General features: G+C 39.1%; 1 pseudogene; it reads right to left on the reverse strand.

Annotated features, from left to right (window-relative positions):
* Positions 1 to 4,795: 4,795 nt before the first annotated feature.
* On the reverse strand, positions 4,796 to 11,091 carry LOC124509408 (40S ribosomal protein S7-like; annotated as a pseudogene).
* Positions 11,092 to 14,643: the final 3,552 nt, after the last annotated feature.

The following is a 14,643-nucleotide window of genomic DNA, read 5'->3' on the forward strand; positions in this document are numbered from 1 at the left end:
ATACCATAAAACAGTTGGTATTTTATTTTGCCGAAGATGATACTCAGCCTTTTAAAAAGCAATCTGGGAACATTTGGTGACTGAGGAGCGCCTCAGGTCGGGGTCCTCTAACTTAACATTTTCATTCAATGAACACTTCTTAGTGTCTTCTGGGTGAAAAGTACTGTATTGACTGCGACAGTTAAAGAGGTTATATTATCCTTGAACTAAAGCTGATGACAGTTGAGTAGAAGAAACAGTAAGAAGTAAGCATGAGGTAAAACAGAAAGACTTGGTAGAGGTACAAATTTCCATGGAATCAGTGAGAGAGGTGCTATTGCTTGCATTTGGAATGACACCCAAAGCTATGGGAAGCCTGCATTTGAATTAAATTTGTGCACCTCTCTTAGCAGCCATCTCTTGGTTGGAGAGGGGAGAATGACATACCTGTCTTACCTCAGCCAACCAGCTTCTAGTCTTGTTTGTAACCTAAGTTTCTTGCCCTGTACAATTAGTTTTAAGGAACTAATTTTGTACCTCTTGAATTCCTTGCTAAATTGTACATGGAATGCAGAACATAAAATAGGTCTTGAACTTTTTGTGGGCAACACAAGAAATGCCTTGACAGTTGTTGAAGAGTTTTCCATTTTTTTAAAGGATTTTTTTTTATAGTGACCACGTGTGCCAACGGAGTGGGGGGAGGGGTAGAAAGAGAATCTTAAGCAGGCTCCATGCCCAGTAGAGGAACCAGACCTAGGGCTTGATCTCATGACCCTGAGATCATGACCTGAGCTGAAATCAAGCATATGACTCTTAACCGACTAAGCTTCCCTGGTGCCCCTGAAGAAATTATGGAAATAAACATGAGGTATAATGAAAATTGGTGATTTTGGTAGGAGCATTTAGAAGTTTAACTTCAGTTGACAAGTTAACCTCATATCTATTTATAGTGAAGGTAAAAGTGACAGAAGAATGAGGAACCTGGGTGTGTTTGTGTGACCAGGATCTCAAGAATAATGTCATTTTGTCCATTTTGTCATTGTGACATGGTCTGTTTTTTTGTTTGTTTTTTGTTTTTTGTTTTTAATATTCTGAGAGAGAGAGAGAGCTAGAGAGAGCGCACACAGGGGAGGGGGCAAAGAGACGGGGAGACACAGAATCTGAAGCAGGCACCAGGCTTGAAACCACGAACCATAAGATCATGACCCAAGCTGAAGTTGGACCCTTAAATGACTGAGCCACCCGGGGGCCTCTTGATGTGTTCTGTTAGACATCAGTATCTTCTACTTGCCTGCTGACCCATTCAACTGCTTTACGGTGCTGTTTGATTATTATTAACAGGTGTATAAGAAGGCAAAATTAAAACCAAGTAAGTGTAAAGACCTCAAGGCGGGTGGAGTATAGTGGGGGTACAGCTAAGTGGGAGGAGGCCACATTTTCAGATTTTCAGCTGCTTATTTGTGGACATGTAGGGCTTCTAGTTTTGTTATGTTCAATGTGCCCTATTTAATATAATCAGGGTACGTTTGGTTCTCTCAAAGGTTTCTTTCCATTATTAAATTTCAGAAGGTTGTAATAATTTTATAAAGCTTATAAAGACTAGTCCTTTTATGTTTTGGTAAAACCATTTTTTAAAAAAATTTAATGACTGATGCTACCTTGAGCCATCTGAGGGTTCTGGGCTGTGGAGAGCAGAAATTAATGATGCCTGACTTGTCTAACTTCTGCAGGTGGAGGAGTGCCTTTGGATCAGGTGCCCTCTGGGTTGAAGTTTATTAGAGTATGAACATTCTACTGAACTATCAGTGTGGTACCTAAAACAGCTTCTTTTCAGAAGGATTGGGCCTCTTCTTTGGTAGCTGACTCAACAGGCAAATGACTACTCCCAGGGCACATTAATAAACACCCATGTTCTTGGCTATTGTGGATCTGTGAACCAATAGTACCCTTGAAGGAGGGATATTATTAAGCTGAGCAGCTTCGAAATCTACTCGGGTTTGCAATTAAGCAGTACTAAAAATTAATAAAAATTATAGGTGTTAAAAATGAAGGTAGTAAACTATAGCTATTGACCATTTTGTAAATTTCAGCATTAAATAATGTTTTATATATGTTTATAAATAATATTACAAACTATTCTCCGGTACAAGGTAATCGTTTACTTTTAACCTTTAACTGGCTAATATCTAAGGATTTTTTGGTTTTCTGCATAGTGAAGTAGATGGTGATACAATTCTAGCTTTACCTGAAAATTCTGTTTTACCCGAAAAAAGGTTCCCAGAAAAGTAAGTTACGTATTTCTTAAATTTTAACAGAATGGCTCTTAAAATTATTTCACATGACATATAAGGCATGAAGCATTGAACATTGTTTAGCTGAAATTCCAAAAGAGATGGCAATTTAAAGGAATGTTTGTTCTGTAATAAACCTTGGGTCAGAGGTAGCCTCTGGATATTGCATTCTTAAGATAGGATCTAAGGATTTGCCCTATATTTGCACTATAAAATGTTTTATTAAAGTACTGGTATGTTGGAAAAAATACCTACAGTGGATTTGGTAAGATGATTTTACACATAAACAACCCTGGCACTCTTGATCTTTCGTACTCTGGTTTACTTTTTCTTTATACTTTTTCTCAAATCACTTATTAACTACTAGACTGTTACTTTACTAATCTATCATGTGTATAAATCACTTCTTTCTCTCCATGGTAGAATATAAGGTATGTGCCGGAAGAGATCTTTCTCTAGTATGTTCTACAAGCATCTCCAACAATGCCAAGAGCATTGTAGTTATTCAACAATAGATATTGTTGAATGAATGAATTAATAAGAACAATGGGGTTTTTTTTTCTCAAAAAGCATCATTCTTATATGTGCTGTAATTTTTATTTAAAATTTGCTTAAGGTTAGATATTTAAAATACACTATGGGAACTTAAGTTATTAAAATACTTATTTCAAAAACTTACTCCAAATTCTGTTCTAAAATTGTTTAAATATTCTGTACTTTTTTATGAAATAATCTTGGTTCCTTTATATTTCATGCTAACATTTTAAGAAAAATGGATTTAAGGGGCGCCTGGGTGGCTCAGTCGGTTGGCCGTCCGACTTCAGCTCAGGTCATGATCTCGCGGTCCGTGAGTTCAAGCCCCACGTCGGGCTCTGTGCTGACCACTCAGAGCCTGGAGCCTGCTTCCGATTCTCTGTCTCCCTCTCTGACCCTCCCCCGTTCATGCTCTGTCTCTCTCTGTCTCAAAAATAAATTAAAAAAAAAAATTAAAAAAAAAAAAAAGAAAAATGGGTTTAAGACCTAGAATTGACAAATTACAAATTTCACTTCTAAATCAACAATTGCTATTTTTACTGATCGCAGCCAATTTCTTTGTTTCCTACTTTAAGGCCCCAGATTATTTCTCTTAAAGACACACTTAAATTCCTCTGGAAGTAAAAGGTTATACTTGACAGGAGAAAGAGAAATTATATTACCTATAAGGTATACTGCTCTAGAAAAAATGAGAAATTTTTTATTACTTATATAAAAATACACACAATTGGAACTTTCTAGTCAATATTTATATTTTATATCTAAAAGTCTTAACACAGTCTGCTTTAATAAGGGCTGCCTGAAATGGTGCTTTTAAAAATGCAATGAAGGTGGGCACCTGAGTGGCTCAGTCGGTTAAGCGTCTGACTTCGGCTCAGGTCATGGTCTCAAGGTTCATGGGTTTGAGCCCCACATCAGGCTCTGTGCAGACAGCTTAGAGCCTGGAGCCTGTCTTCAGTTTCTGTGTCTCCCTGTCCCTCTCCTGCTTGCTCTGTCTCTCTCTTTCCAAAGTAAATAAAAACTAAAAATTCCAAAAAAAATTAAGGCAATGAAGGTAAACAATGTAATGTTGAAGTAACAAATGTATAATGTATACATATCACTTGTTTTATGTATTTTGTTAGGTTTTCTACTTACGGAGAAAGTGAAATCCTCTCAAAATTAACCACTGATGGACAGAAGTAGAGTTTTCTTGGTTAGTTTTGATAATTTTTGTATTTCAGCTTCTATTTCCTGTTTATTTATGAAGACTGTATTTTCATCTACTTATGAGAACATCCTTTCCTCTAGTTCTTTGAGCGTATTTATACGTCCTGTGTTAAATATTGTCTAACAAATTTACCATCTTAGCCAATTTAGTTTAGGTATCTACTGATTGGGTTTTTTTTTTTTTTTTTTTTTAGCTATGTTTAATAATACTGTAATTCTTGCATTTTTTTTTCATGTGGAAAGCACATTACTGAGAAAACATTTTGTACAAACGCTAAGGTTTTTTTCTTTTGAGCATGCAGTTAAATTATTAATTAAACATTTAGGACTTGTGTAGTCTTGATTTAATGCTTTCTTAGAATCTTTGGAAAGCTTAGGGAAGTTTCTCAAGCCCCTGTTACTTGGGATGTCAATTTTCAAAATGTGCTTTGCTAATCTTTAAGGACTTGGTTTCAATTTGTCTCAGGTTATATTTAAAGTAGGCCTTACCTTCGACCTTGGGCCTTACTTCCAGAGTTGGCTTTTGGTCTTTGCTGAGTGCACATGATGTTAATGCAGAAATAAGGAGGTGTTAATAAGATGTCTCTGCCGTTGTTTTCTTGGCAACATAAAACAAGGAAAATGATGTTTTAGCTTGTTTGGGCTATGAACTTGTCTTTATTATAAATGTTTCTGGGTTTTGTGTGAATGATATTTTGTCATCTTTTTTTTACAGCTGAAACTCTGGGGATTTAAAATGAGCATCTTTTGCACGACCTTCTTACACGAAAAACAGTTGAAACTTAATGTTCCACATCATTCTATCATGCATTATCTAAATAAACCTTTGTGAGCTGCATGGCATCCATTTTGAATTTTCTTGCCCAGCGTAACTTGGGAAGACTACATCCTCTAGGACCACATGTACACAGCTGTCAGAGTGTGGTTTCTTGAATGCATTTTTTTTTTTTTTATGTAGCTTTTTTAAGTAGGCTTAGTCAAAATTCTCCTGAGCATTGAAGACATTGTGCTTCCCACTCAACTTTTTCTCCAACTCATGGATTTAACAGACTTTTTTTCTAGAAAGATTTCAGTTGAGGAATAGAAAGAACAGAAGATTGTAATAGTTTTTTGATGACCGTCAACTTCAATTTCTTTGGCTGCTATTATATTCAGCTCCCATAGCTGGGCCTTCACATATGAATTAACCTCCAGCCTAAGGAGAGTCTGAGAGATATAGAAAAGAAGTGGCGTGGCTTTTCACCTTTAGGCTTCACCATCTTTAGGGCCCTGCCTGAATTACGTCCTCCTGGTTGAGCGCTGGCCCAGGAAGAGAATACTTTATTTTTAAAGTTTCCTCAGCCATGTATTAGAAACATCAGATACTGTGGTATTAAACAAGATGACCAATGAGGCTGTATTCCAGTTCATAGTCTACTTTGACAACCCTGCCTCATAATGTCAGTCAAATGTGTCCCATCTTTTCCACCTTGACTGCCACAATTTCTGTCTAGATATTCATAATTACTAGCTTGGCTTATTGACATTGATTTTCCTAGCATCCACTCTGGAAGTCCAGTAATTCCTTATCCACAGAGCTATATAGAGGATACAGCATTTTAAAAAGGCAAATGACTTGGAATGTGAAATTCTCCTCTGCATTAAGTGGAAACTATACATGAAAGGAATGAAATGAGGAGGAAGAGAAAATAGCCTTGAAAGAGAACAGAAAAGCATAACGTTTTGAACAGTTGGGTTCTTCGCTCCTTGAACCATACCTTCTTTTTTTTTTTTTAATTTTTATTTATTTGGGGCAGAGTACGAGTGGGGAGGGGCAGAGAGAAGGGAACAGAGGATCTGCTTTGGATCCTGAAGCAGGCTGACAGCAGCAAGCCCAATGTGGGGCTCAAACTCATGAACTGTGAGATCATGACCTGAGCCGAAGTCCAACACTCAACCAACTGAGCCACCCAGGTGCCCCAAACCATACCTTCTGCAGGTATGGCTGCAGACTTCTCTTTATAAGCTATATACTATATTCAGTGCAGTTTTGCCTGTTCTCTGTCCCACTGAAAACCAGCTTGCTCCCATACGATTGACTCCCTGTCTGTCCCACTAATATGGATGTCAGTGCCCATGTTGACTGCCACTTTAAGATTAACAGCTTCTGGGATGCCTGGTTGCCTCAGTCCGGTAAACATCCGACGTCGGCTCAGGTCACAATCTCGCAATTTGTGGGTTCAAGCCCCGTGTAGGCTCTGTGCCGACAGCTCAGAACCTGGAGCCTGCTTCAGATTCTGTGACTCCTCTCCCTGCCCACCCCACCCCCCGCTCAGGCTATGTCTCTTTATCTCTCAAAAATAAACATTAAGTATATTTAAAAAAAAAAAAAGATTAACAACTTCATAGACTGTTCACCTGGGTTTGAATTTATTTTCTGAGATACTACTTTTTGGATTGTCTCCTCTTCCCTAATTGCCAATCCCAGCTTTATTGTGAAGGCGGTAGTGGTTAAGACTGATGGACCCAAGTTTCTGAGTACATTATTCTACAATATTCCGCCTAGGTTTCCAGATTCAGGTTTCCTTTAAGTTAAAAACTTAGTATTCAGTACTTAGTACTCAGTAGATTGCCCTCCCCATTGTGGTTGGGCATCACCAATCCAGTAAGTCTTGCATAGAAGGAGGCATTCACCCCTTTTTTTTTCCTGCCCCTTACTTTGCTAAATCCATTGATGTTGAGGTTTTTTTGTTTTTGTTTTTTTTATTTAGTAAGATTAACTTTTTTTTTTTTTTTTTTTTTTTTTTTTTTACCAATCCTCTCTGGTATAGTGAGATAGCTAATTGGGGGTAGCAACATTGCTGACTAAATAAGCTTGTCCCATTATTGTCATTTGTGCAAATTCAGTTGGTACCTGGGCTTGTCTTGCACACATAAATGTTAGGGCTCTCAAAAAATGTTTACACTGGGAAGAGTATGTCCACGATGGAAGGTTCTTGGAGAAATTTAGTCCTTGGATTCTGCTATATCCCCCATATTTCTCTTCAGAAGAACTACATTTTGAGAGGAATCTTGTACTTGATCAGACTGTGGTTTAGAGCCATGATGACTTCTTTGCTCAAGTCTGAGCTTTGTAACCGTTGTCATCTTTAGAGTCGTTTGAGGTGCTCGCCTCAAAGAACTTTTTTTTTTCTGATGCTTTGTATGCAATGACAAAATTAGAATGTTCAGGAGAGAAACCTAGTTCTGGGTTCTAGCAAGAAGCAGAAACGGGATATGTACATGTATGTGTACATATGCATTGGGAGGTCTCTATGTGGAAGTTGATTAACAAATTATTTCACGTGGTTATGTGGGCTTAGAAGTCTCCCATTCTGCCACCTGCAAGCTAGAGAACCAGAAAGGCTGGCAGGTGTCCACCAGTCCAAGTCTGAAGGCCTGAGAAGCAGAGATGCTAATGATACGAGTCTGGTCTGAGGCCAAAAGAGATGAAATGGGATGTCCCTGCTCAACTAATGAGGCAGGAAAAAAGACCCCTATCCCTCCTTCCTCTGCCTTTTTTGTGTTCACGCCCTCCTCAGATTGCTTGATGCCCACCACAGTGGGGAGGGCAGTCTACTTTATTGGGTCCACTGATTCAAATGTTAATCTCATCTGGACACATCTGCTCCAAAAGTCATCACAGTAATTTAATCTACCCACCCCATGGTTCACTCAAACTGACACATAAAATGAACCACCAGTCCACATCTTATCAACTTGGCCCCCCCACCACATCTCCTTAAACCATATCTAATTTCTAAATAATAATAACAAGGTCTTAATTCTGCCTATTAGGCAACAACTGTCCTGTGTACAATTGAAAATGGAGTGGCTGCTTCCCAGTAAAGGAAGTAAAATCCTTGAATAACGCTTTATCTTTTCCTTGATATCCTATAACTTACCCTAAGATGTTGAATTAATAATACTTGACTACTAAGGTACAAAATCAATACATGTTATGTTACACGGTAAGGGAATAAGAGGAAAGAAAAGGTGTGTGTGTGTATTGTACAGAAATAGTCCTAATTTGTGTGATGGTCCCATGGTTGTAACTCGTATTTATAATTACTTTCTTTGCCTTCTCATTCTGTATTCCCTTTGTATTTAGGAAGCACATCAGTTGATCTTGATTCTGAGAAGTTAGAAGTCTTCCTTGGATTGGGTTAGTGTAGTTTTCTATTGACCTTAAGCATAGGACATGATGCTACTAAGTGATGCCCTTAAGGAATTGCCTCTGTTCCAGACAAACTCTTCCTTGCTTTTGTTATAGAGTAGGAGTCCAGTTTTATCTTGGTATTAGATCAAGATACCCCAGTTAACAGTAAAACTCCCTTTGTGGCCAGGTCATTCAGAAACATTAGGAGCCCAAGGTGGCCAGCCAGTGGCAATCTTCCCTTCCAGATAAATGGACTCATTTTATGTCTGTTGATAGATTTCCTACCTGTGGAAATAAAACTGCTTGGCCAGCAGAGCATATTATGTCAAGAACAAAGAGCAAAAATTTTACTAGTAGATATCAAGGGTAGTACTGAGTGGTTCCACTGCCATTTCTCCTCCTTGATACTTGGAGCTATTTATTCTGGCTATTAGAAGAATAGCATCATATATTGGATACTGATTGAGAGTGTATGTAGCATTCTAGGGTATCTTGTTGAGGACCTACAAAGAATTGCTACTTAAATGGCACTGTAACTGAGTCATCAAAACGCCATTACTCTGTTTTATCTAGCTAGTTGCCTTGGGGTGGTGAAGAACATAGTAAGACCAGTGAATTCTATGAGCCTGGGTCCATCACTGTCCTTCTTTTGCTATAAAAAACTTTGCTTGATCTAAAGCATTGCTTTGTGGAATACTATGCTGATTGATAAGCCCCAGACTTCATCATAAAATTTTTTTATCTTGAGTTTTCTAATTATAATCCTTCGATATCCCTGGACATTCAGCAAAACAATTAGCTACAGTCCATGAATTGGTATATAATTGTACATCTGCCCATTTCTCCTTCCAAGCAAAGTGAAAAACCACGCGCACCCCCCATGGAGAAGATTCCCTTCCCTGTTTTCCTTCAGAGATTTCCCACAGAGGGTTATAGTGCTACAGCTGTCAACTTTAAGGTGAGAGCTGCATATCCTGCAGAATCATTTTTAAACTAGACTGTCATCTTCTCTCAGTGATTGTAAGAAAATATGTATAAGGCCCTAGATGGGGGCTGGGAAAGAGAAGGCACTTTAACAGGAACAGTGATCAGGGGCTTTTGAGCCACTTCTCGGAACTTATTTGTGCCTTAAGAAGCTGCTCAGGGCTGGTCATGTGTACTTGTTCCATTTGATGATGGACTATTGCTGTGCACACCCAACTTAATGGCTTGGTGATCAGGTATCACCATTCTAAATTAGTTGCTATTTTTGCTCACTAGCTGTAAGCAGCTTATTGTCATCAATATACTAGACCATTGTATATGTACTTACAGAAGGTAAAGGTGGTCAGTATCTCTCAATTAAATTATGACATATGACTGGAGAGTTGGGATAAACACTTGAGGTAGGACCAAGATTAATCAGCTAACATCATGGCATTACATAAGTGAAGGTGTATTACTGGCCTTGCCAGTTGGAAAAAAATACATTTCTGGTGGACATTATGGACAGAGATGGAGAAAAAGCTGTTTTCCAGATGAATGGCTGAATACTTGGTACCAGGGGATGTGTTAATTTGCTCAAGTAATGAAATGACATCTGGTACAGCAGCTGCGGTTGTAGTCAGTACCTAGTTAATCTTAGAGTAACCTACTGTCATTCTCCAAGGCCCATCTGTCTTTGGCTCTGGGAAAATAGGAGAGTTGAATAAGCATGTGGTGTGTGAATCTGTCTTTCAAGTCCCTGATGAGGACACCAGTCTCTGCAGTCCTTCCAGGAATGTGGTATTACTTTTGCATTATTATCCTATGTAGAAGCAGTTGTAATGGCTTTCACTTGGACTCACCTCCCAGAATAGCCACTCTGTAGGTCAGACGTTTCTAGGGTTTGGGGTTTCTACCAGTTCCTGAGTACGTCTGTTGTATTTGTACATTCTAAAACTGTGGGGAAATACTGATAGGATTGGTTCGGGACCACTGTGTCACCTGAGAGATGGACCAGAGGAAAAACTCCATTGATCTCCTGACCTCCCTAAGTCCTTACTTTCGTGGGCCATGGTCATGTTTCATGTCTCCTGGAATTAGTGCCAATTCAGAGCCAGTGTCTAGTAGTTCCTGAAAGTTGTGGTTATTTCCTTGTATTATTACCCTGTGAAAAGGCTAGAGGTGCCTTTTATGAAGGCTGGGTGAAAGAGGAACCGTGTAACTTTTTGGTAGCATAATGAGGTCCTTGCTGGAATGAGGTCCTGGCCTCCCCTCTTGAGTGGGTTTTAGGTCTAGAAACCTCTGAGAATGAGGAGCTATGATTCTCTGTGATTGGGTTTACACTTTGGTTCATTTAACGTAGACTTTTTTGGTTACACAGATTTAATAAGAATTTAATAAGCTTCGTGTCTATTTTACTTGTAAGAACACTAAAAGTAGCTAGTCAATGTAATAGGTTTTACATGAGTCAGATTGTTGTGATTGCTTCTGGACTCAGTATCCATTTATGCACATTCCTCAGATTTCTGTCTGTAAAAGTTACAAAGGTCTGAAAGTTCTGTTGGAGTATAACACGTGTCCTCCAAGATCACACCTTTTACTTCACTGGTAGGGAGCTGCTGGGGCTTGTGTCTAGTTCCAGATCCAAAAGCTGAGGAGGGCGATGGAGTGGGTCCTGAGGAGAATCACAGGAGGCCGTTAGAGTTACATCACACAATACAGTTTTCCTCACCAGAAGTGGAGGGAAGGCAGACCACTAATGGGGGTGAGGAGAGGCCACTTCTACTGACCATAAAGTCTCATCAGAATTACCGGTCCGGTATTCCCAGCTGCACTTTCATTGTAATTCAACTGATGATACGATAAGATGTTGCCCTGGATTTTCAGGAATTTCAACCCTGAGGGGATAGGAGATCGGGGTCTTCTTAGGACACACATGGTGCTCTCAGGTTATTTATGCTGTGTTCAAGCTAGGAATTCAAATCCCTAAGCTCCTCCTTTGTACCACTTTGTCCAGAAACATTAGGAACAACCAGATGACTGATACTTTTGGAAAATATGAGTTTAAAAGGTATCACCCAGGTTTCTACTTTTTGTAAGGGATTGGTTAGGAGTATACAATGCCAACTATTTTATGTATCTCTAATGCCAAATCATGCCATGGGATATCCATGTACTCTGTTACTAGAAATCCTGGAACCAATTTAGAAAAATCATCTTGAAAATTCTCTTCTTCTGAAACCACTCTTGATACCTAAATCTGTAGTAATCAGCATTCTCTGGACAAAAAGAACCAATGGGGGAAATTGTATATATATGTATTCTTTGTATATATCTGAGTGTATCATTTCATCATCTGTAAATATCTGTTCTCTCTCCTCTATCTGATATATATATGTGTGTATATACATATATATCACATACGTGTAATATGTGATGTAATAGGGATGAGCTCACATGATAATGGAGGCTGGAAAGTCTCAGGATCTGCCCCCTTCCTGCTGGAGAACAGGAAAATCAAATTGTGTCATTCAAAAAGAATCTGAAGGTCTAAGAGACCTGCTGATGCAAATCCTAGTCTAGGGCAGGATGAGATGAGGTGAAATGAAATGTCCCAGTTTACTCAGTGGGGCAGGAAAATAAAGGGGTGAATGCCTCCTTCTATACAAGACTTACTGGATTGGTGATGCCCAACCACAATGGGGAGGGCAATCTACTGAGTACATTGATTGAAATAGTAACCTCAACTGGAAACAGTGTTATAGACACCTCTGGATACCATGTATGATTTGGACACCCACTGACCCACCCAAACTGACTCCTACAATTGACCATCACACTGAGAAATCTATATTTTTTTAGTAATCCTCAGCAGATGATTTTCATGTGTACACATTATTCTTCCGTAAGAAATTTGATTCCCTACTGTATAAAAATTGAGTAAAATGTTCACCCAAATATGCACACTCTAGGAAGTAGGTGAAAATAATCCAATTTTAGGTTCTTGAGAAAAGAAACGTTTGGACATTTAATCTTGGAAGATTCACTGGGCTATCTTATAAAGGAGTGCTTAAGTGGATGTGATAGTACAGTAGAAAGTGCAATTATAGAATGTCGTAGGTAAATGGAGTTCTAATAAGAAATTGTCCTGGTTTTCCTTTTACTTTTTTTTTTTTTTTTTGCCTTTTTTAGATTTGCTATGGTGTGCATTATTGGAAAACTTACCAGCAGGTGGTAGCGCTGTTTAACAAATACATCTCTGATCACAAAACAAGCATTTGTGAATGAATTCCTGGCTGCAGCACCATTTCAATATGTCACAATATGGAACTGTGATTCAGAAACCCTGACATCATTTTGCAAAAATTATCTTCTCTACTTAAAAATCATGAGTAAGACAGAGATAAAACATCACAAACCAGGACAATTATTCTTAAGGGTGAAGCAAAATGACTGTGACATCCTTGAGAAGGAAACAATGCTATGTAATGGCAAATACTTATCCTTTAAACAATCGTTGGTTATGCTCTCATTTATTTTAGGATGGCTCCTTAAGAGCAACAATGGTGGTCATCTTGTTGGATCCTAAAAGGTTGATACTCATAAATGATACTATTTTCCCACTGGATATATAGTCAACTATTTTTTGACTATTTTTTAATTCCGTTTTATGTCTGTGAGGTGTAAGTTGCCAAACCCAGAAGTTTGTTGGGTTTAAGAGTAGTTCTAGCTTCTGAATGCTTTTTCAGGCACAACCATTGTTTATCTAACATTTATACCTTCATGAAAGAAAGGGCTAATGTCCAAGAGAACCCCAACAACTGCAAGGTATTTTTCAGAGGAAATGGTATCTACAAGTACCCGCCTGTAATATTCAAAGTATTAGTTACATAGTATTTACTGTGTATTTACTGCTTATTTATTCAGTTTACTGAGTATTTACTTTGTGCTGAGAAGTGTACTAATGACTAAAGGGATTCAGAGATAAAGAGCCCAGACGATGCCAAAAATTAAGAACTTTGGTTCTTTTTTTTGATGGGACAGATATTTATTGATCACATTCAATAGACCACACATGCTATGAATGGCTGGGGCCATAGGCTATACAAGACATCCCTAATTCTCAAAGTTACATCTTGTGCAGGTGAATTATAGACTACCTGTAAACAAGAGCAAACAGATCAAGTACGTAAGGCCAGAGACCAGAGTCAGGAAAAGGAATTCAGTCAGGTTGTTATTTACTATTCTCTTTCTTTCTCTCTTTCTCTCTTTCTCTCTTTCTTTCTCTCTCCCTCTCTCCCTCTCTCCCTCTCTCCCTCTCTCCCTCTCTCCCTCTCTCTTTCTCTCTCCCTCTCTCTTTCTCTCTCCCTCTCTCTTTCTCTCTCCCTCTCTCTTTCTCTCTCCCTCTCTCTTTCTCTCTCCCTCTCTCTTTCTCTCTCCCTCTCTCTTTCTCTCTCCCTCTCTCTTTCTCTCTCCCTCTCTCCCTCCCTCCCTCCTTCCCTCTTGTTTGAGAGGGAGAAAGAGAGCGCAAGTAAGGGACGTACAGAGAGGGAGACAGAGAATCCCAAGTAGGCTCTGTACTGTGAGGGCAGAGCCCCACATGGGGCTGGATCCCATGAACCATTAGCTCATGTTCTAAGCCGAAACCAAGAGTCGGATGCTTACCTGACTGAGCCACCCAGGCACCATCCCCCACCCCCCCAAGTTGCTACTTAGATTAAAGCCAACTTGGACAAGATGGTAGGAAAAGAGATTTTAGGTGCACAAAATGATACCTACAAAAATAGGTATTTGATGTGCAAGCAGTATAAATGGTTAATGATTATGGGCTTTGGAGTCAGAATGACCTGAAATAAAGTAATAACTCTACCACTTACAAACTGAGTGGTTACTTTGGTTTTTTTGATGGTTGGTTTCATCTTGTGTAAAAAAGAGGTAAGAAGTGGGGCGCCTGGGTGGCTCAGTCGGTTAAGCGTCCGACTTCGGCTCAGGTCGTGATCTCGTGGTCCGTGAGTTCGAGCCCCGCGTCAGGCTCTGTGCTGACTGCTCAGAGCCTGGAGCCTGTTTCAGATTCCGTGTCTCCCTCTCTCTCTGACCCTCCCCCGTTCATGCTCTGTCTCTCTCTGTCTCAAAAATAAATAAAGGTTAAAAAAAAATTAAAAAAAAAAAAGAGGTAAGAAGATCTACTGTATAGGCTTATTGTGAGAATCCTATGTTAAAATTAGTCAACATTAAATTCCAGATGGGGAAACAACCAATTTTCTGGAGGTACCTAAAATACTTAAAAGAACAGTTTAGTGTCCAGCATACAGTTCCTTATATAAAGTGTGGCTTTTTTATAGCAGGCAATGGGAAGTATAGATTCTTGTATAGAAGGAGGAATCAGTGAAAAGATACTTAAAAGGTCTGAAGTGCCTGGGTGGCTCAGTCAGTTAAGTGTCTAACTTTGGCTCAGGTCGTGATCTCGGGGTTCATGAGTTCGAGCCCCGC

Source organism: Lynx rufus, unplaced genomic scaffold, assembly GCF_022079265.1.
Source record: "Lynx rufus isolate CCGP_SWC_20201006 ecotype Redwood Valley unplaced genomic scaffold, mLynRuf1.p SCAF_1, whole genome shotgun sequence".
NCBI lineage: Eukaryota > Metazoa > Chordata > Mammalia > Carnivora > Felidae > Lynx > Lynx rufus.